The sequence below is a fragment of the Camarhynchus parvulus genome, chromosome 3 (assembly GCF_901933205.1).
Source record: "Camarhynchus parvulus chromosome 3, STF_HiC, whole genome shotgun sequence".
Lineage (NCBI taxonomy): Eukaryota > Metazoa > Chordata > Aves > Passeriformes > Thraupidae > Camarhynchus > Camarhynchus parvulus.
This window is the reverse complement of record NC_044573.1, coordinates 54,001,180-54,023,542: the sequence shown is the minus strand read 5'-3', so window position 1 is coordinate 54,023,542 and position 22,363 is coordinate 54,001,180. Positions and strand designations below refer to the sequence as shown.

Genomic DNA, 22,363 nt, shown 5'->3' with positions numbered 1-22,363 from the left:
GAGCTTGTGCCAGCATAGGCAGGAGAGATCTGCCACATCCTCAACCTCTTCCAGCTGAGAGAGACATCACCCTTGAATTTAAAGAAAGTTTCCATTGTGGCTGCACATTTTTTGTTTGTTTGTTTGTTTTTAACTTTTCCATTCTCAATTTAGTTTTTAACTGTGGACCATGTTAACCCAGGGCATCACATTTCATTGACTGGTATTTGCACTGCATTCATATGTTACTTTGCACCAGCATTAAAAAGCACTCATATATCCTTCAAAATATACTCATGAACTTATTTTATGTTGCTTTCCCTTTTCTTTTTTCCCTCTTTACCAAGAGAGTAATTTTCCACTTTTCTGACATTGCTAAGGCAATGTCTGTAAAGTCTTCTCTCCAATGTATCATTTCAAGACATAAGGTAAGACAAGAGTAAGCAGATGCATCTTTGTATCTACATTTCCATTAATAACATTTGAAGTGGAAGGTACTCAACCAATTTACTTAATATCTCTGTTGCTGCAAATGAACTTAAAAAGTGGAGGTGTACAACATGTTCAAGGGCAGTTTATGCTTAATGTTCAGCTGTGGTCAGAAGCAGAACAAAATAGTTTGACACATGAGGACAATAGAAAGAATCTGTAAGACTAAAGAGAAAAGAGTGAAAAGAATGGTCAAGAATTGCCAGGGGGGAAAAGCTCTTGTAGGAAGATGGATTTTAATACAAACAGTTATTTTAATACAAACAATGTGCTGTAGTGTGGCTTGACTGATAAGGAATTCAACATAAATAGTTTAGATTATGATTTATATAGGGAAAACACATCTATTTCTCAGTCATGTAGAACAAAAAGGGAAGGAACGAACAATGAAAGGTGATAAAATGAAGAGAAGGAAGAGGATTGAAGCACAGTATTTGGACCTTTGGTACAGACTTGAAAATATTACTCTGTGAAACAGGGCAAATAGTGATTTAATATGTGTAGAGAGCAGTAAACTAAGTAGTTTCCAGAAATATTAGGTCAAAATATTCATGACAAATTTCACAGCATAAAAACATTATTCTCTTTGTTTTATTAGCTTATTCTGGCCACAGCAGTGGCAAAGACTCAGAGACTGTCGCTAACATTTGAGGTTACAACACAGGAATAACATTGGAGTAGGGTAAGTGATGCAGAGTTAAAAGAAGGTATCTATATAGTTGTGCAAATACAGGCTGTAGAAATCACTAGGTTTCCACACAGGTAGTTATGGAAGGCTGGAGCAGAAAAAGGATGTTCTGAAGGGACTTCCTGCCAACATGGCTACAAGGACACAGGAAAACTTGCAGAGCATAACAAAAAATATTTAGGAATTTCCAATTCCTGTTTCTCTGGCAAGCTGTCTGTGAGGAAATAAAGGATTGTTGTAAGCAGAAAAATCAGAATCATAGGTACCAGGGCACATATGAGCATGAGGGCAGCTCACAGAGATGAGCAACACTTGGTGAAAGCAGGCAGGTCAAACTACTTTTCCATTGCGCTCCTAGCAGATTTCATTGGAGTTGGAAATTGCACAGTATAAACATATTTGTGTGGTTAAAAATTCAAGACACAGCATCTGTCTTTTTTCCTTGAGCTGAACAAATGTTGTCACAGGAAAAGGCGGGGGAAAAGTCACCATATTTGCAGTTTATTTGCTATAAAATTCCATTAGACACTGCATTTTTTATTCAAAATGCTCCATGAGTGTTTGTTTCTTACCAGACAGGAAAGCAAGGTATCACCTGAACTTTCCTTTGCCTACTGAGACGACCAAGTAACCAATGAATGTACCAGAAGGTATGGGAAATCTGCTAAAACTTATCACACACCAACAAACCTATTGGTTGTATGACCTCTGTCACAGGCTGTAGAGACCACAAGTGGGGTGAGATGAGACTCCGTCAACCAATATGATTCATATCTGCCAAGCGCACCTGTTACAGGCAAACCAGGTGTTATCAGCACTTAACACTTACGATTGCAAGCTACTGACTTGCACAACCATTAAGTTTTCCTTCTAAGCAGTAAAGATGTTCCAGTTTCCTCTGTGAGCTTTTTTTTCTATTTTACCTTGTTTCAGTCAATGAAGTGAATTTGAAACAGAGAGCTTTAATAGTCTTTGAATGCTCCCGTGTTGAGAGAATGGTAGGGGTTCACACACATCACCTCCTCTCTACCCCAGATTAAGTTCCCCTTGTGGGAACATTATTGGCAAAATCAAAGGAGAGGAAATCCACTATATGTTTGCCTTTACCACTTGGCTAAATCCCAGTGTGAGATTTTGAAAATAAAGGGCTGAAGGACAGCATGAATCTGAAAGTCTTTGAGCAGGGAATCAGTACTCAGAGGCTCCAGGCCTGATTCTGGCACTAACTTACTACCTGACTTCGAACCCCCTTCTTCCACAGCTTTACCTTCCCACTTTTAAAGGAGGTACACAATAATTACCTCCATTGGAGGAATTTTAGGAAATTTTAGTAATTAATTCCTCTTAAGTGTTTGGAGCTACCCAGATAAACTGCTTCACAGGTTGGAAGCATTTGAGCTGCCTTTGTAAGGACAGCACTATCAGAAAAGAGAAACACCTTTAAGTGGCCAGAAAACTGCTTAAACACCTTGAAAACAAACATTTGCCAAAGTTAAGCATTAGACACTGCTTTTATTGCAGCATTATACTAAAAAAGGACCTTAGCATCTGTACAGAATCCTAAATCCTACTCTTTTCTTCAAAATCATTTCTTGCACAACCTTATGCCGCTGCTTTCCTTTTATCTTTGATAAAAAGCCCTCAGCAGTTCTAGTCACATTGGCACTACTGCTGCTTGTTGTGGCTGTATATGTTTAAAACACCTGCCAGAGAGCCTGCAACACCTTCCCATTGCAAATGTTAATATGGACACTTTTATCACTAACCCAGTGACAGGAACTGGGTGTTCCAGATGCCCTGGGAATGTGGTGGGCTTGCAAGATGGCCAGCAGGCTGTAGGGATGGAAGCACAGCCAGGAGATTGAAGGACATGATTATACCCCTCTGCTTGGTTTGAACCACATCTAAACACTATATCCAGTTTGGGGCACACACCCCACTGCAGGAGAGATGGTGACAAACTGAAACAAGCTCAGCAGGGGACACTGAGATGGTTGGAGCTGGATGATTGGTTCTGTGTGAAGTTAAGGGACTGTGACACTTCCAGCTTGGAGAAGGGACAGTTCCAGGGGCCCGCTAACAGCAGCCCCCCACCCTAATGGGGCGATCAGCAAGACTATGGAGGTGGGCTCTTCCTAGTGGTACACAGCAAAAGGCTGAGACACAAGAAGCAGAAGTTGAAAGAGAAGATGTACAGACAGAATAAATAAACCCTTCCTTCCCTATGAAGACAGCGGGACCAGTCACCTAGAGAAGCTGTGCAGGCTCTGTCCTTGGAAGTTTTCAATCTCTGATGGTATCAAGCCCTGAGGGAGTTGGTTTGAGCTCCCAGCTGAGCCTGCTGAGAGCTGAAGGTTGGACTGAGGCCACCTGCCTGGGTGGTGCAATGAGCCTGCCATTCTTTGTTAGCTCCAAACCTCCTTCTGACCAGCAAATCACCCAAAAACCTGTTGAGAAAATATTAAAATGTCTTCCCAGAAGAAGATAGACACATATATTTTCAAAAAGCAAGGTATGTATGAATACAAACACAGGTTTAGGGCAATCTGTGACCTGCACACATGTAAAATTCCTGTTAAAGTCCAGCCATAAATTATCATTGTTCGGGATATGATAATGAACCAAGACAATGCAATTTCAAAACATATGCTCTGTTAGAAATTATCTTCTCTTACCATGAAAAACATCCTTCTCCTTCATTCATATATTTTAACTGTCCCACCAAGACATCAAAAGATTTAAAGTATATTTTTTCACACACAAAAGGGATACTATACAAACTATTTGGTATTTAAAAAAATTATTCAGGAAAGAGGACAGTTGTTGGATGTAACACTTTACTTGAGAAGAAATACCTTAAAAAGGAAAACTTATGAACAATATGCATGTTTTTGTATTCTTGCTCAACCATTTCTATTCCAATTGCAAGGTCATTTAGCAAAAGCAAAAATTAAAAAGAAAAAAAATTATTTATTGAAAATTAAAATATCTTTAAACTGTTTGAAAGTCTTCTGAAAATACCCCATATTATTTTCACATATCTTAAATCTATTTTTTCAAATAGTTCTAGGGTTGTGCTCTAAGATTTCTAAGGCTAGCCCATCTACTTTCTTGCAAAGAACCTAAAAAAGGATGTCCCATTCCAGTGCAAGATAAATAGATAAAAAGCCAATGCAGCCATTGACTTATTAATGTCAACAATCAAGCAGCAATTCATCTATAACCTTTTATTACTTTATATACAAGTCATCAGGAGTGCATTGAATTCAATGATACCAGAGGGTAACATGAGTTACACCTAAATTCAAATACTGCCATGATATATCCATCTGAAATTCAGTGTCTTCAAAAATTCATAACATGCAGAAGATCAATTTTTGAGACATTGATAAGAAAAGCCTGTCCTACCATGTTTTTGTTGTTAGGGTTTTTTGGTGTTTGCATGTTTATTTACCAAATAGTGCCTTTTCAAATTATACTAATATTAGGTATATGTGCATCATCTAAATTCATTTGGGTTAACTGAATTTGCCCAAACAAATTCTCTCCCTCATTTTCCCTACAGGCATGCCCTCTGGGCTGAGCTGACTGCTGAGCTCACACCTCTGAAGGACAAAGGAGGTCACACAGCAACGCTAACACATTCTGCAGGAAGAGCAACAACCTCAGCTGCATGTTTGCTGTTTCTCATCAGTATTTTCTGCTGAGGTTGCAAAGCATTCGCAATTCTACTTCCTCTTCCTCTCTCTTCCTCCCCCACAGCATTCAACTCAGGCCCATCCACAAACTTCACAGGTGAGGACGCTGAAGGCTGCTCTCCAGTCATCCTTTCTGCCCAGCTATCATTTTTGCCCTTACTCCACTCCCCCAGGTTATTTGCATTTTTCATGCTCAGTAGTCATAATAATAAGGCAAGAGAAGGGAATAAAAGCATTTTGCAATACATCTTAGTAAACGTTTGAGTCACTGTGGTCTAGTGGTTAAAATCTCCGCCTATTTTGAATAGGCTCCTATGTTTAACACCTAAGCTTAAGGCTTAAAGAAATTTGGGTCTCGTTCTTTTTTTACCAAGACTTCTTTTTTTCCCCCCTAAGTTCACATGTTCCTTAATAGGAAATTTCACCTTGGTAAAATCTCAAGCTTGGAAAGCTCCAAATAGCATAAGGAAAACAGCTCAGTGTTAAGACTGCAGTATACATGAGGAATGTGGCGATGTTAGGACTGGATTGCACCCTGACTAAACAAAACCATAAAAGCCTGAGAACTTGTGACATGTCTACCAACACTTCTGCATTGCTAATGACAGCAATTCTGTGCAAAGGTGCTGAAGCCTCCCATGCACGCACCACTGAGGATATCCCACTTGGTTCTCCTTTGTAGTAGAGTGATTGCTTAACCAGCTCTCAGAAAGGCAATCCTTGATTAAGAAGACAAGATTATCTGTGGTATCTATGGTTTGTCAACTCTAATTTTCAAACTCATCACCACAAGCAACCATTTATTTTCCTTTTTTACCAGAACTGACTGGTGTTAAGCACCCCTGAAAGCATCTTGGCTAAATAGGGAGCTCTTGGAGGAACTCAGTGAAAAAAAGAGAGTTATTGACCTTTGGAAGAAGGGGTAGGCAGCTCAGGAAGAATACAAGGATGTTGTTAGGTCGTGCAGAGAAAAAGGAAGAAGCTCAGCTAGAATTCAGTCTGGCCGCTGCTCTGAAAGAAAATAAAAAGGGGTTTTAGAAAAACATGAACAACAAAACGAGGGCCAAGGAAAATATCCCTCCTTTATTTTACACAGGGGAAACATTGCCACCAAGGATAATGAAAAGCCTGAGGTACATAATGCCTCTTTGCCTCAGCCTTTAGCAGAAAGACCAGTTATCCTTGGGGCAGCCAGGCCCCTGAGCTGGTAGACAGCCACAAATAGCAGAGCAAAAACCCTGCAATCCAGGAGGAAGTAGATAATGATCAGTTGAGGCTCTAGACACAAGTCTGCAGGGCTGGAGAGGATTCACCCAAGGATATTGGCTGATGGAAGGACTTGCCCAGCCACTCTCCAACATTCATCCTCAGTCCTGGTTAACCAGGGAGGTCCCAGATGACTGGATATCAGCAAATGTGATGTTCATCTACAAGAAGGGTTTGAAGGAGGACAAAGGGAACTACAGGTTTGTCAGCCTGACCTTGGTGCAAAGGCAGGTCATGGGGCAGATAAATCTGAATGAAAAAACACAGCAAGTACAAGAAAACCAGGGGATCAGGCGCAGCCAGAAGGGGCGTAGGAAAGGCATGTCCTGCTTGAGCAACCTGATCTCCTTTTATGACCAAGGGTCCCAAATGCTGGAGGAGGGAAAGACTCTCGATATAACCCACCTGGACTTAAGCCTTGGGTAAGGCCTCCCACAGAATTCTCCCAGAGGAACTCCCAGCCCATGGCTTGGACAAGTGCACTCTTCACTGGGTTAAAAACTGGCTGGATGGCTGGGCCCAGACAGTGCTGGTGAATGGAGTTCATCCAGTTGTAGGCCAGTCATAAGGCCCCATTACTCCAGGCTCAGTGCTGAGACCAGTCCAGTTAAGTTTCTGTATTGATAATCTGGATGAGGGGATCAAGTGCACCCTCAGTCAGTTCATGGTGACTCAGGCAGGAGTGTTCATCTGCTGGAGGGCAGGAAGGCTCTCCAGAGGGATCTGGACAGGCTGGATCAATGAGCTGAGGCCAGTGATATGAGGTTCAACAAGGCCAAGTTCTAAGTTCTGCCCTTGGGTCATGACAACCCCAGGCAGTGCTATAGGCATGGGAAAGAGTGGCTGGAAAGTGGCCCAGGAGAAAAAGACCTGGAGGTGCTGGTCAGCATTGGCCAAACATGAGCCAGCTGTGCCCAGATAGCCAAGAAGGCCGATGGCATCCTGGCCTGGATCAGCAATGGTGTAGCCAGCAGGAGCAGGGCAGGGATTGTCCCCCTGTACTCAGCACTGCTGAGGCTGCACCTCAAATCCTGTGATCAGTTCTGGGCCCATCAGTGCAGGGAGGACACTGAGTGGCTGGAGCATGTCCAGAGGAGGGCAACAAAGCTGGTAAAGGGTCTGGAGCACAAATCTTGTGAAGAGCAGCTGAGAGAGCTGGAGGTATATAGCCTGGAGAAAGAGAGGCTATACAACTCCCTGAAGGGAGGCTGTAGCCAGGTGAGGATTGGTCTTTTCTCCCAGGGAACCAACAATAGAACAAAAGGAAAACCCTCAAGCTGCACTGGGGATGTTCAAGTTGGTCATTAGAAAGGATTCCTTCCCTGAATGGGTGGTTAAGCACTGGAATGGGCTGCCCAGGGAGGTGGTGGAGTGGCTACCCCTGGAGATATTCAAGAAGCGGCTGGACATGGCACTTAGTGCTGTGGTCGAGTTGACAAGCTGTTGTTTGGTCAAAGGTTAGATTCAACAATCTTGGAGGTCTTTTCCAACCTTAATGAATTTACTTGGTGAATGCACCAAGGTCCAAGCCCTTGTCAATGAAGCAGATAAAGATTGTTTCTACTGTCCTCTGCCCCTGTGGCCGGCATGACTCAGTGACATTACCACACATGTCCTTTGACAGTTCAAGAAGAGCTTGGAACTCCCCAACCCCACTGCTACTCCTACTCATTTGTTCCACCACTATGAACAACTTCTGAAACCCAAAAAACTTGTTATGTGAGGCTTAACGGCATTGTAACAACCTCTTCACATGTATTAAAATTTCCAACTGCTCCTGTTATAGAGGAATTCCCTGTCTACTCAAAAAAAAAGATGGATGGGAACAAAGTTGAGTGGTTACACACAGAGTAAAAAATAATGAGTGAGAAGGCAAGAGAGATGTAATTAAACAAGCCAGTGGTACAGATTCCCACTTTGCTACACCTTTCTTCCAAGAGCCTGCACCAGTTCTGGGCTGCAAAGTTTAAAGGACCTTTGAAACTTAGAAGAGCACCATATCTCTTGAGGAGCTCTCCATAGACTCCCAGGCAGTCACTGCTTACCAGGACACCCATCCACCTGGTCTTACAATTCAGCTCTCTAAGAAGCTGTACACATTTTCTCCAGTGTCATCACTTAAAAGAAGTTCCTTTGCTGTAATTCAGCCTGCTACAACATCTGTAACCACATCTGTAATTTCCCTGGTTCTCCTCAGAGTCAGAAACTACTGAATGCCCTTTGGGTGTTCTTGATTGTCGTAGTCCTTGGCACAGCACCACTCCACCTGCCCTGTGCCACCTCCCTGCTAGCACTGAGGTTTGTCCCAAACACCCACATCAAAATTGCTCCCGAGGCTGACACGGAAACAATACTGCAAGTTCAAGCCACTTCCCAAAGCTGGAAACTGCAGCAGGACTCTGCACGTGAGGTCACAGGTGGTGCGCAAGGCTGAGAGGCCCCGTGCAAGGCTTCACAGCACTAGCAGCATCTCCAGAATTAAAGCAAGCTCCCTTTGGCATTGCAAGACAATGCAATATTGTAGAGAATAAGGTGCATGTGCCTATTTCACCCTCAGATCTTTCTAGAGAGCTTGACTCAAGACTGCTACATAAAAAGAAGTATGGATAATCTGGGTGTCCCAAGGGGATGCAGAGAGGAAGTATTTGTATCTTCAATAACAAGCTGAAGAAATCTGATCTCATGGATTATTACTTTTTCTTATTTACTTAATTACATGCCAGACTTGGAGAGGAAATGAAAGTAGCATTTTTATGTAGTGCTCAAACTGTGTCAGAATAAAGGTAAAGTGGAAATTAACAAAGCATAGGAAAAGAGCCAGAATAGAGACAATGTCAAGTGAAGTCTCCATGAGGAATTCTGCCATTCCTCTCTGGGGACATCCTGAAGGAAGATCTGTAGAGCTTCATTGTATGAAGAGCTTCATTTCTCAAGAGCTTGTCCTTCCATAAACTTTTCTCTTTGCTTTTTGAACCCATTTATACATTCAGCAAAATGAAATCCACACTAACTCCCACAATTTAATTTTGCAGTGTGTGAAAAAGTTACTTCTTTTTTCTTTAAATTTGCTGCCAGTTTTGTTGGGGTTTTTTTGATTGAGTTTTTTTGAGGTACTTGTTGTGGCTTTTTGTTTGTATCGTTTTAACAAATGGTGCATACTAGTTTTCCTGCAGAAAATGAGTATTCACTGCCACTTTGTAACCACCTCTGTGGTGTGAAGAGGGTCCCATGGAGAGTTGGTGGAGTAACTACAATCATACTAATGTCACTACAGGTTGTTCCACTTTATTTTGCCCCTTTGGCATATTTATCTTTCTCCATACACTGTCTCACACCACTAATGCTTAATGCTCATTGGTTAACTAGCTATATTCACACATACATTAATTACTGATTGGTTGTCACCCTATAAGCATTTTTAGATAAGGTGTGCCAAATTAGCAGTTCCCACAACATGCTTGGCATCTGGTCTCGTCTTGGCACATGGCTCACTCTTCTTTTTTGTATCTATTCAAGGACAGTACATGGTCTATCTTGTTCCAAGGACAATACATGGTCTTCAAAGTAACTCTGTAATCTGCAGCCCAGGGTTGCCCAATTCTTGTAGGAGAATAGTATGTCCTTGTTCTGCTAAGAATCCTTATACAGTGGTGGTCATAACTGACAGACCTCTTACATTACTTCTCAATCCTTTTTTTCAAGCTGAGGAGTCCTAACGCACTGAAACCCTAGTTCCCCTTTTTCATACTTTGTTTCCAGCCTTTGCTTCCCATTGTTTAATTAGCTGTTAGCCCACAAAAGAGCTGTAGCTACCTTAGCTGTCACGAGCCTTTGGATATAACCCTGCCAAAAAGTGTCTGGAAATCCAAGCCTGCTGCAGTGATACACACGTAGGCAAGCAGTGCAGCAGGCTACCAACAATGAATCTATAGAGCAAAGTGTGCAGTGCCAAGGATCTGCCATGCACACAAATAAATGAATACCAGTGGTCCAGTCTCGTGGACTGATTAGCAGTGCACTCCTGGAGCACATCTGGTTAATTTTATCCTAAGGATGCTCATTTTGTATAATGCAAGATCTGTCTGCCATGTGAACTACAGCAGGGTAAGTGGGGATAATCTGGAGATTGGCTTCAGAAGTGCACTCCTTTTCTGAATTAACACACCTGTGTCAAAACATCCCCTATCAACTGGATACACCTTCAATGCAGCTTGGCTCATAAAACCAAAGAATGCTGAATTTAGGAAGAGCATCATCTTTACCCCAAAGAAACCCCAAAATCAGTATGTCGCCCTTGATACATATGAATCCACCTGTTGTAATTTGCCTCTTCTTTTTCCTCTAGTACTAATTCAGCTAATAAATTATATGCCACAGTCTTTTTTAGCATTTCCTTTTTCCAGTTGCTCTAGAATCCTCCATGAACACTGATGGCTTCTTTTACTAGTTTGTTTTAAAATTCTTTCTTGTAGTAGTTCACTTTGGGACAGTTCTTTAGATTTCCACCACCAAAAAAAAAAGCTTTTCTCTAGAAACATCTAGTACAAGCTCACATAATACTATTTCTTAGTCTTATCACCTTTTCCTACTTCTTTTACAATTCAAATAGTATCAAAATCTTTCTCTGGTTTCTGTTTCTAATGATCTGAAAGGATTTTGCTGTGACTTCCTCCTCAGTCCATTTTTTATGACTTTAGGGATCAAACCAAAAAAGACAAAATATTTACCAAAACTTTTGGTCTTTTCCATTCTTATTCTATTGGATATGACTCACAATTTTTGAAAAAAAAAATCCAAACACCTTCTTATTTCTAACAGACTGCTGTAATTTTTTGTTCGCACACACCATCTTTGCCATATATATTTTTTTAATCTTTCTTGATGTGGAAACATATTTACTCTTAGTTTCTACTAATAGCACAATTAAAGAGCCTTGATGCCATTTCAAATAGCTTGTCCTTTAAGCTGTTTCTCTTATTTTTCTCTGAACACACTGTCACATCGTTAAGTCCACTTTTTAAAGTTACTTGATTTCTTAACTACCAGATTGATGCTGAATTTGAAGTCAGTGTGGTTCCTACACTTGTTTAACTTAATAAAGATGAGATATATAATGCTTTCATTGTCATTCCTCTTAACATCTGCCATATGGAATGTAAATTTTATCCAGGATTTTTTTTAGTTTTTCTTGATAAGCACTTCCTGCTAAACAATCTTGATAACAAAAAAGTTTTTGTTCATAATCAAAAAAAAAAAAAAGATCCCTACATATTAAGTACTGATGTTAGTTTTCTCAGAAATCCTGAGGTGGAAGATTAACAGTAATAATCAGAGCGACAATAACAGTTTCACCCCAAAGCCAAGGCAGGGGCCAGGGAGGCTGCAGGCCATTGCTGCCCCACACTCTGGGGCTGGTGACACCTGGCAGCAGAGGACAGGGTCAGGTTCTGCTGGGAAGCAGCACCATGTCCCAGCCACATGCAGAACATCTGCTCATCTCTCCTGCTAGGAAAACCTACTTGTTTAATAAATACTAGGTTGTATGCATACATTAAGCATACATTTGTACAGCAGTGAATTTACAAAAGTCTTCCTTTCCCACTCCTTAGGCTGTCTGCCAGAAACACTCAGCTCTAAGTTTCTCCACAGACTAACCCCACATTAAAAATCTGAACCAGTATGCCCCAGCTTTCTGAGGCCATGGAGTGTTTAACCATTAACTACTTGTTGGACCACAGCAGATTTCTATCAATCAGCAGCACTTTTCCTGGTCCAGCCACTGCACTAAGGTTGCATGAAGCACTGGTTTAAAGAGCAGAATGTGACAGCTGATGCAGTGCCCTGCTCCAGCAGAGCTAAGCAGGGATCTAGGCTTGCCTGCAGGACTCAGGATTCAGTGGGATGTTCTTTGGGACTTTTTATCCTCTGAGAGGAGATAAGAGGAGTCTAAAAATATATCTAGTTCCTGTGCATGACTGCAGGAACGCCACCTAACCAAAGCATGGTAGAAGTTGGTAATGTGGAACTGCATTCATTTGTGCAAAATGTTAGTGACTACAGATATACAAGGTATTAAATAAATCACTAGTTATGACCAATTTTTAATCCCAAAAATGGTAGTCAAATTAAATATTTAAGTTTCCTTTTCCAATCCTGCCTTATCACATATTTCTCTTTTATTAGAGAAACTCAAAGGGAACATTACACATAGCTTAAAAGCCTTTAGGAACTAGGTATGAAGATATTTTAGAAGAAATGCCACATATAAATCTGACTGTACCAAAATCTGTAAGAGATAACAGGTTCATTTTAATGATTATACCCATCAGAGGCTCCCCCACCCGCAGCTGTCTGCTCAGCCTTCTGCTGCAGAAGGTGACAGCAGTATGGGCACCTTGTCCCCAAAGACACAGTGCTCTGCAGATACACAATGGAGCAGGTAGTGGAAACTCCACAAAATACAAGCCCTAAGCCTCTCTTTACACAACTTTTCCATACCACAGCTCAAACCCTTTCCTTCCCCCTCCTCCAGTAAGGAAAACTGTGCATTCTAATCCACAAGAGAGAAATATCCAACTGTATTTTTTTCTCAGGGCTAATTTGCAGACTTAATTTTTTCAAGTTCTTCACTAAATACAGTTCAGCTGAATCCTCTGCAGGCACAGAAAACCCATCAGGCACAGGTCATTTCAAAGACTGAGTAGTGGCTGGTGACCACTGAATTATCCGCAGCAACAGAATAGTTAGGAGATTGACAGCAGGGAAGATACTCCAGCTGCAGAAAGCACTACTTTACAGTTCAAGGCCTTTCCATTCCCTCATTTGCTTTGCAGTGCTGAGCAAGCTTGGTTTACCTTTGTCTCAGTTCCTCAAATCATCCAAGGAAAGCAATGGCTGTTCTCTCCTGCAGATGGAAGTGTTGTGAAGGGCAGATGTAAATCCACAAAACACTGGGGAACTTCTCTCCCCACATGTGGGGATTGCAGTCCCCAGTCAGCACCCAGAACAAGTACTTGTTGTTAAATGCCAGCTGAGATCTATCCGCCTCATTAACAGCAGCAATGAGCCTTTCAGTACAGGAAATAAAAATATGTAAAGACTCAAAATTCCTGACCAAACCCTCATGATTTTAAGTTAAGGAAGCTGATGGCAATGCCATAGTTACAATGAAACAGAAGACAGCTTTCAGAACAAGAACAGGAGGTTCTCTCCCACAGAAACAACTCTGGTCCAGGGGCTACCAGCACTCTAGGCTTCACATAATAGCATTAGTGCTGATGTATTCTTGACAGCCATTTTCCTTAGGGTTGTGTGCAACATCTGCTTATGATGTCTGACAGCAGAGCCTAAGGAAAAAACTAAACTTTTTAAACCTACTCATCCTTCTCCTATAGAAAGCCCCCAGCTTCCAGGCACTTACAGAGGAACCTCCCCATATTTTTTTTTCAGAGAAGCCAGATGATGGAGTGGAACCTGTGTGTTCAATTCTAGTTTCATGACATTCAATCTCAAGAAAAGTCTTCCTTCTACCCCACCATTTAAAACATTCAGACATTGCTAGACAGTGAGGAAGTTTCCTCAACTTACATAATGCTTTCCCTTCTCTTCCTCTTCCCTTACATCCTCCAAGGTGGTGAAGCAGAGGACCTGGGCAGAGCTCCAAGAAGAGTGCAGTAGGAAGAGCAGTGATTCTTGCTACCTTCTCACCAGTTGTGCTACAGACCTCCCAGACACGAGCAGGAGATGAAGCGAGCACCAGACCTTCTCTACCGTGTGGGGATGCTCCACATCAGACTTTCAATTACACTTCTGCTCAGTGAGTCTCTTCAGAGAGACAGAAAGAAAAGACAACTCCAAACAAACACAAATGCTGACTTTGCTTTCTTTCTTCAGATCTACTGACACCCCCTTTTCTCACTCTCCGTTCCAAGAATTGTGTTTTACCTGCCGAGCTTACTTCAGTTCCAGGAACATCTGGGGCTGAGAAGCGACCAATCATTCAGAGCAGATACTTTTCCCAAGCTACTTTTCCATCAGCCCAGCTGCAGCAGAATCAAAGTTGCAAGTGTGACAACCGAGTGGGGAGAGAAGCTCTGGGAGTTTGTTCTGGCACAGGCTGGGAGGACTGGAAGAGCACTGACGTAAGGAGACCTATATAAGGCTTTGTGACAACTAGCAGTTGTCTCAGTGGTTTGACAAGTATCAGTTGTATTTACTCTAGCTGAGGTGTTGCTGTCTGCAATAGAAATTCAGCTTTCCTATGGCTGCTTCTCAATTCAGCATTCATGAAACAGCCAACACCCTTGGTCAGGATCAAGAGCTCATCATGGTAGATACTAGGTAGATAAAGAAGATGACATCATCCTATCCCAAAGACTTGGCAGAGATAAAGAGGGAGTAAGATGATGACAAAGTACCTGGAAAGTGAAAAAACAAATCCAACCATGCCCCCTCTTGGCCTCTATCAAAGTAATGATTATGTGTAAAGCCCTGACTGTATGCATATACATAAATAAAAATCAAAACTCATACTCAGCACCAGGAAGTTGTTTAGCTAAAGTCTGCAAGCTCCTGCCTGTAATAATCTTCCAGCTTTCTGATTGGAGCCAAGAAAAGGGTTTAGCATTTTTCCTCTTCCTAACCTAATACTATTTGTAAATGTATTTTTCCTCTCTCCTATCTTTCCAGTCGGTTTTATTTATGTAGACATGCCAGTGTGGTAAATTTCAGGCCTATAATTTGTGGCTTCCTGACTTAGGGATGGTTCTGAAGTAGTTCTTATGTGGCTATTCCTCCAGCTGAATGTTTACACACATATACACTGTGCATTGCTTCTACTTATGTGCATGAGCAAGGGTTCTGCATGCTTCACATAACTTTTCAGAGTCTACATGTGTTTCTGATCATGACAACACATCAAAAATATGTGCCTACAAAACACATCTTAAATGTATTTATACAACACAGTACGTACTTACCCTTGAGGTGTTTTCTATATATAGAAAAGCTGAAGATTAGGCTTCCTGTTCTCATTCTTTCCCTTTAAGTTCTCTTGCTATTCATTGTATCCAGGTTTCCATTACCACTCAGCTATACACTATTTTTCACTGGCATGAAATCAATCAAACCTGAATTCTGATAACACACATGCACATGATAAAGCATGAGACTATCCCCTAAGGAGATATCTGAACATTCACATTTCAGTCAATTCAACAACAGTGATGGTGTGGGAATGACCATCAGCTCCATGTCAGCTGAGAGACCAGGCCTCATAAGCCTTCAAGGTATCAAAAAGTATAGTTGCAAATATCAGTGCTCATTGTCACCATATTGAACATATATGTGCTTTAAATCTATTAAAAAAAAAAGTAAATCTAATAAATTCTGTCTTGTTTTCAATGGTTTTAAACAGTGATTTAGCTCCAAAGTCCTTTTTTAATTTGGTTGTTTTAGCTTGCAGATGAGGCCTAACAAGCCATTCTATTTCCTTCCAGATGTCAAACTTGAAGGTATTAATAAGAATTTTCACACCTGAATCTTGCAATAAGCTACATGCAGTATAAAAAGTCAGCTGCCAAATAGGAAACCCAAAGAGTCATGGCTAGTTCTTGATTGGCCCACACTTCTGACAATATTCACTATTCTAGGACTTTACAGTATGAGAGTTAAACATTACCTTCTCTACCATGGCCTTCCTTTTCCTAAGGCTAAGATGCAGGAAGGGAAGGCAGACAGGCTGCAGCAGCCCTGGGACCTGCACTCACAACTTGCCAGCTCCCAGTTAACAGCTACAGCCACCTCTGGGGTGGCCTTCCCCCAGTGAGGAAACACAAAACAGGAATGACCACAGCCTGAAGACGGTAACACTTTAAACTAGATGAGTTTAACAAAATGACTATGTGTGTTCTGCAGCCTTTGGACTAATCCTATAAACTCAAGCAGTCCTAAAAGTCAACAGTGCTACATAAACGTATTCGCACACTGATAACTGCCTGCAAGACTAAGACCTAAGTTAAGTAGATTCTACAAACCTCATTATTGTCTGTATTTACAGAATATGATCTATCTGACATATGTATGTTCCCTTTTTGTCATCATTATCCTGAATGGATTTTTATTTATATGCATGACTAGACAGGCTGTGTTTTTATGAATACCAGCATTCATCCACAGAGAACAATAAAAGGTCTTTCTCCCACTGCAAAAGTTTGTCTGGGAGCAGAGACCCATACAGCTCAGCCAAGCAGTCAAATGCCACAAAAAATCCACAAAGGAAACCATGTAAGCAAACAATTTCCAAAAGACTTGTACAGCAGGCTGTGATACACAGTCCGCTTGCTGTTACAGACAAGTACATTTTTACCGTTCAGAATATTTTCACAATCTATTTGAAATAAGAAGAAAGAGAGGGCTGAGAGGACTAGAAAATCCAACAAGGGTTAGTCACCACTGACAAACCCTCAGCGGCCCAACCAGCTGAATGACTCCTGTGGTGCTGTCCTACAGCAGAGTCACACAGATAAAAGCCTAATGACACCACCAGTCAGACAGCAAGTGCCAGCTGCTCACACAACAGTATTTGAAAAAAAGGTTAAATAATACAGCAGTAAAACATAGTCCAGAAATTCCAGATGAGGGCTAGCCTTCTGCATGGATCCATGGTACAGCCTTACCCTGGCAAGGAGGAAGCAACATTCTTCCTCCTCCTCCACCCCTGTTAGCAGGACCTGGAGCTGCTGCCACCCTTTCCTGCAGTGGGAGGAGTCCAGTGGGAAAGACAGAGAATGGGAAGATAAACACCTCACTCTGGATCTCTCTTATAGCCAGCTGGTCCCCAAACACACTCTGGACTACATTAAGTCTCATCCATTAACTTTCTCTTCCTAAAGAGAATGCTGGACCTCCTGATAGGATCATTGGGAAGAGTAAAGTACTGACAAGGAGCAGTTTTGGGTAGCGAGGAAGCCGAAGGGCCTATGATGGCATGTTTGAGAGAGAAAGGCCTGACGTGTCCTGACAGCACAAGTGTTCCCAACAAGTCCCTGTGCTGGTTCTGTGTATCAGAAGCTAGTTCTAGAGCCAGTCAGGTATGCAAGAGGCAGAGACTGATGGTAGAAACAAATAATTAATGAACAATTTCAAGCCAAAAGCCATTGGGAATAATGGTTTTGTTCCCCAAAACATTTACTGTGCTTGAGCCTTGTTTAAAGCCTGGAATGGAACTTCAGACCACTGTTTTGTCCAAATTTTATCTAAATCCATAGTTTTTGGGAAAAAAATACAACAGCAATTTTAAGTCAAATTATCTTCTCATCAAATTGAGGACAACTCTAGTTTCTTCCGTTCCGCTAAACCCAGTCTCTTGCATTATGAATTAAATTCAGAATAATCCACTTTTTCTGTTCATTCTGATGATGGTTTTTCAGGAGAATAAACAGTTATTTATCAGAAAAGAAATGGAAATAAAACATTTTTTTAGAAGGTTAAGTGGCGCCTAATAGTCTACAATTCAAACAAGTTAAGCAAACAAGGAGAAGGGCAAACCCTACCTTGTAAATAAGGCAATTACAAATCTAGTTTCTACACTCTGGAATGAAGCCAAGATCTAAGTGTGAAGGACTCAGAGGAAAATCTGTTGTAAATTCCTTCAAGTGAAAGTCCCTATTTAAAAGGCAGAGAACACATTTTAGAAAGGTCATGAAGTCACAGCAGTTGTTTGGGTTTTTTCCAAAGCACAACTCTAAATGAAATTTGACTTCTTTTTATAAAGGCAGAGATACACACAGCTGCACTTGAAGTGTAACCCTGACATTAGAAGGAGAATAGCAATGATTAAAAATAGGTTTTGCACTGAACCTTTGTAAGTACTTCAAATACCTACTGAGTAGGAACTGCAATGATTGTGAAAATTTATTCTTATATATTCTCAGTTTAAAGAAAAGGAAAAAAAAAGAGAAATATACCTCATATAGGCATGAAGTGAGAAGTTACACAAAAGCTGTTTCAGTAAACTTTCACTTGAGCCTGGTTTTATCATCTTTCTAGGTAAGGGGTGCTGGGTGAATAGGGAACTATGGCAACAACAGACCCGTTTTCCTTGACTATAGTTTGTAAGTCTAAGTTCTTTGGAAGGTTTTTAGCAAAGGTAAAAGACTGAATCTGAAAGACAGAGCTGACAAGTTATGCCATTCCATCTCAAATATTATGGTTGAGTCGTTTAAACAGAATTCAGTGCATGGGTATATACATTCACCCACAGGCATACACACATGTAAATACTTTTATACTTATATAAAGCTCAGGCAAATTCCACTGAAACTAGGAAACCAGACTGGAAAATCCACTTGCATTACACCTTTGCATTTTAGTCATAAATTAAAAAGACTGTGGGTGTTGTGACTAACTGACAGAGAGTAAATTGAGCCACTACGTGGTGTTTACCGTGGGGTAAACTGTTGCCTCTCCTGATTTTTAATTGGAGGTTAACTTTGGCACACTCCACTATAAACAAGTCCTGGCACTAAAAACAAAGGGCCAAGGAATCATTTCATGGATGCATTCCTGTAGTTCATCAAGTATTCATCACTTACATTGCCCAGATATATTGTCCAAGGTGATAAACACACACATATCAGTAACAGTCTGATATTCTGCTCCATTCCTCGTCACAGCGGTACCCAATCCTGATTCCAAGGAATGCAACAGCGCTGTGTGTAACCATATCTAAGAACATGAAAGGTCTGGCTCTAACTCTCAGAAGCCTTCCTGAGCAAGTATAGCAAAACAGTACCTTGATCCCGGCCTCCATTTCTATTCACCTTACACATAATTGCACACACATACAAAAGCGACTCTGAACTAGATATGGAATGACCCAGCAACACTTTACCACACCTCCTACCTAACACCAGAAGGCCTTGTGGCAAACACCCCAGTCACTTTCTGTCACTCTTGCAGTCAGGATTCTAACAGATCACACAAACACAAAGAAAAGTTACTGCAAGAAAGGGTCCTGGCAGAAAAGTGATGGCAAATCCCAGAACAAAGCTACTATAGCACCACAGGATATATAAGCAGTCTCAGACTCACCAGCTGGCAAGACTGCCACATTTCAGGCAGTACGTACATGAGCATGCCCAGCTTACTTGGAGTTGTACTGTGGCTCAAGCAGACATGAAGGGACACAAAATATCTAATTTATAATTTTATAAATACTTTGAAAAATAGAGGTTGTTATTGTTTTTTAGCTTATCAGGCTGATACTCTCTTGCATTGTTACTTTGCAAAGTATGTTATTCTCCCCCAAAAATTAAAACATGACACCCTTAATCACAGGTTGCTCCCACTAATAAATTATCTATTTAATATGTTTACATGGGCTCTTTTCCACAGTACGAGTCATGTTGAAATTGCCCTAATTAAAACATCTCTATTTATTTGCATGACTAATCAGTACTTATCTGTAACATGGCACTTTATATCTTCAAAGCACTTCAACTGCATATAAATGGATTATCTGAAAAATTGCCCAAAAATGCATCTTGAAATCTGATGCAGAGACTCAGCTATTGCTTCCTAAAATAACTACTGGCTTTACGTGCACTGTGAATCATAGTGAGGGCAATACTGGCAGGTCTGCAGAAGCACATGTGCTACTTACGGAAAGAGTAAATATTCCACAGAAGGGATCAAGGCAGCAGACCAGACAGTGTTCCTTGATGACATGGAAAAGCAGATGGCTCAGTCCTCTGAGTGGTAGTAAAGAAAAAGTCTATCCCACTTCCCACCATGCTTTTTGCTTAAAAGAGCTGTCACACTCATGTGCAAATGAAGTCCCACATCCCTAAAATTTCTTGCAAGAGACTTGCCACCCTTCTTTCACTTCCTCCTTTTTGGAGCTTTCTGCAGACTTGAATGTCAAAATATTCAGGACATCTGGTGCTGCTTTCTGGAGACTCTGGCCACTGATGATTTTCACTGCATGAGAAATTAATTTCTTGGTACCATGCCACACGCGTGTCTCCCCATAAAGTTCATACCCCTGGGCCACCCACTGGTTGAAAGAAAATGAAGGTGGGTTCTTTTTTGCTTCACAGTTTGTTCTAACAAGGAACTTACATACAGAAACAAGCTACTTCCATAAGCACAGAGCTGCTCTACCTGTCTGCAAGTTATTTTCCTTTTTAAAAATTAAAAATTACATTCGAAATGGCAGGGATGTGGGGATGTGTCTCTCAACTCTACCAGGAAGCAGTATAAAAGAGCAGGTCTTGTAGGTCTATTGTCTTGATTTTAAAAGGCCAAACTATATTTTCGAGCTATCAATATGCTTTCCCTTGTCAGAAGTGTAGCACCATTACTAATACCTTCCTTCTATTAAGAGGAAAACCCCCACAGTTCTTCAAAACAAAAAGTGGTGGTTTTGAAATGTTCTGCAAGTGCCTCAACAATTGAAGGAACAATAATGGTAATTTTTGATGATGCTTTTACTCTAGATAAGTACAAAATTACTGAATGTTAGTGCTCCCCGTCCCTCTTTCCTGTGTGGTAGCCCTGAACTGCATCTTCTCATGCATTCATTTGATTGCTTCAGGGTCCTTTAAACCTCCAAATTTCACCAGGGTTATGGTAAAGTCTGCATGGTGGCTTTTATCCAGAAGGGTCTGAAAGCACTTGATGAACTCTAGCAGGATGCAATCACACACAGCCCACTCACATCTCTGCAAATTCACAAGGTTGTAGAGACATCAAGAGACCATTAAGTCTGTCCTTCCCAGCAGGATCAATTCTACTTGGACTATTTCTGACAGAGGCCACCTAACCCGTTCTTTCAGACTTCAAATAATGGAGGTTCCACAGCTCCCTTCAGCATCTTAAACCAGTGCTTAACTCTCATTGACATCAGGTTTTTCAACCACATTGAAGCTCTCTGCTGTAATTCAACTTTACTGCCTCTTGTCCCATAAATTTCTTACATAAATCTTTAAAGTTTGTTCTTATAACACTAATGCAGTCATCTTTTCTTAAGACTATGAACCATTGCTTGATTTGGTATTTTCTCAAAGACCAGTATTTTCTAAGCAAGAGGGGCTGTTGCCCCCTTGCTGAAACTACCTGCTGTGGTAAGTACTTGAGGTTATTGCAGGCACTGACAGCCCTAAAATGACAGTCACCAAAAGGAATGGAAGTGTCCCCCTTGCACAGTTAATGAGAGGCTCTCTTGAAGAATCTGCAGAGAATCAGAGCCCCAGCTCTTTTTTCCTGCTCTGTGTTGGTTAGAAATACAATTAATTTGCTATCAATTCCCAGGCAGTTCGTCACTCACACTGACAGAGTCACACTGTTTGGTTCAGACTCAAAAGAAGATTTGAATGCCTGCTGGTTGTGTCCCTCTTCAGCTTTTGGAAAAAAGAAAAACCCAAAGAAAAGTCAGACAAACAAGATCTGAACAAAGTTTTTCTGCACTGCTTTTTCTATTCTGCTGCTCTTTAGACCCTTTCAACTGTACTAATAAATACAATACAGAACAATTAAATCCCCAACCCATTACACTCAGGAAGCTAAAACTAGAAGACAAGGCCTGATAAAAAAAAATCTTACCATCTAACTAGGTAAGACAGACTAATAAAGAGGTAGATCATTAAAAAAGAAGAAAAAAGCTTCCTCACCAATGTCAATATAAACAAAATATCCACAAAAAATAGATACATCCTACATTAGAAAACTAAGGATGTAGCTGCAGGGAGTAGGTGTGGGGTTTTCTGCAAAACTACTGTTCCCCCCAACCCTGTCACATGTCTGTCCCACTCCTGACCTGGGAGTTTTTTCAGCACTAAACAGCCCTTCATTACCACTGAGCTTCAGTAGGCAAACACACAAACTGGGTGTTAAGTTTACAACATGAACAGCACAAGAGAAATTGAGTTACCATTTTTTGGCTGGTGACAGAAGAAAAAATCTCACTGTTCACCTCCTTATTTCGAGAGGGGAGCAGGAGACACAGAAGCTACCAAGTCTGAAGGACTCCCAGCCCTAGCACATATCCCATGTCTTCCCCCACGAAGAACTGCTTGAAATATAACTTATAATAAACAAATAATGCCTAAAATGTTCATAAAGCATTATTACTTTAAAATAAAAACACTTTATAACCTAATTGCAATATATATTGCCTCTTCAATCCTCTTAATATAGTTTTAACTTACCACAAATTTAGAGAGGTCTCAGGAAAACTATAAAG

The 22,363-nt window shown here is 41.1% G+C and overlaps 1 protein-coding gene across 1 annotated transcript in view; it reads right to left on the bottom strand.

Annotated features, from left to right (window-relative positions):
* The window catches only part of IPCEF1 (interaction protein for cytohesin exchange factors 1), a 76,472-nt gene extending 54,109 nt beyond the window's left edge, over window positions 1-22,363 (bottom strand). The window contains exon 1 of the mRNA XM_030945800.1: window positions 22,329-22,363. The gene's annotated coding sequence lies outside the window, so the exon portion shown is untranslated. The remainder of the gene's footprint in view (window positions 1-22,328) is intronic.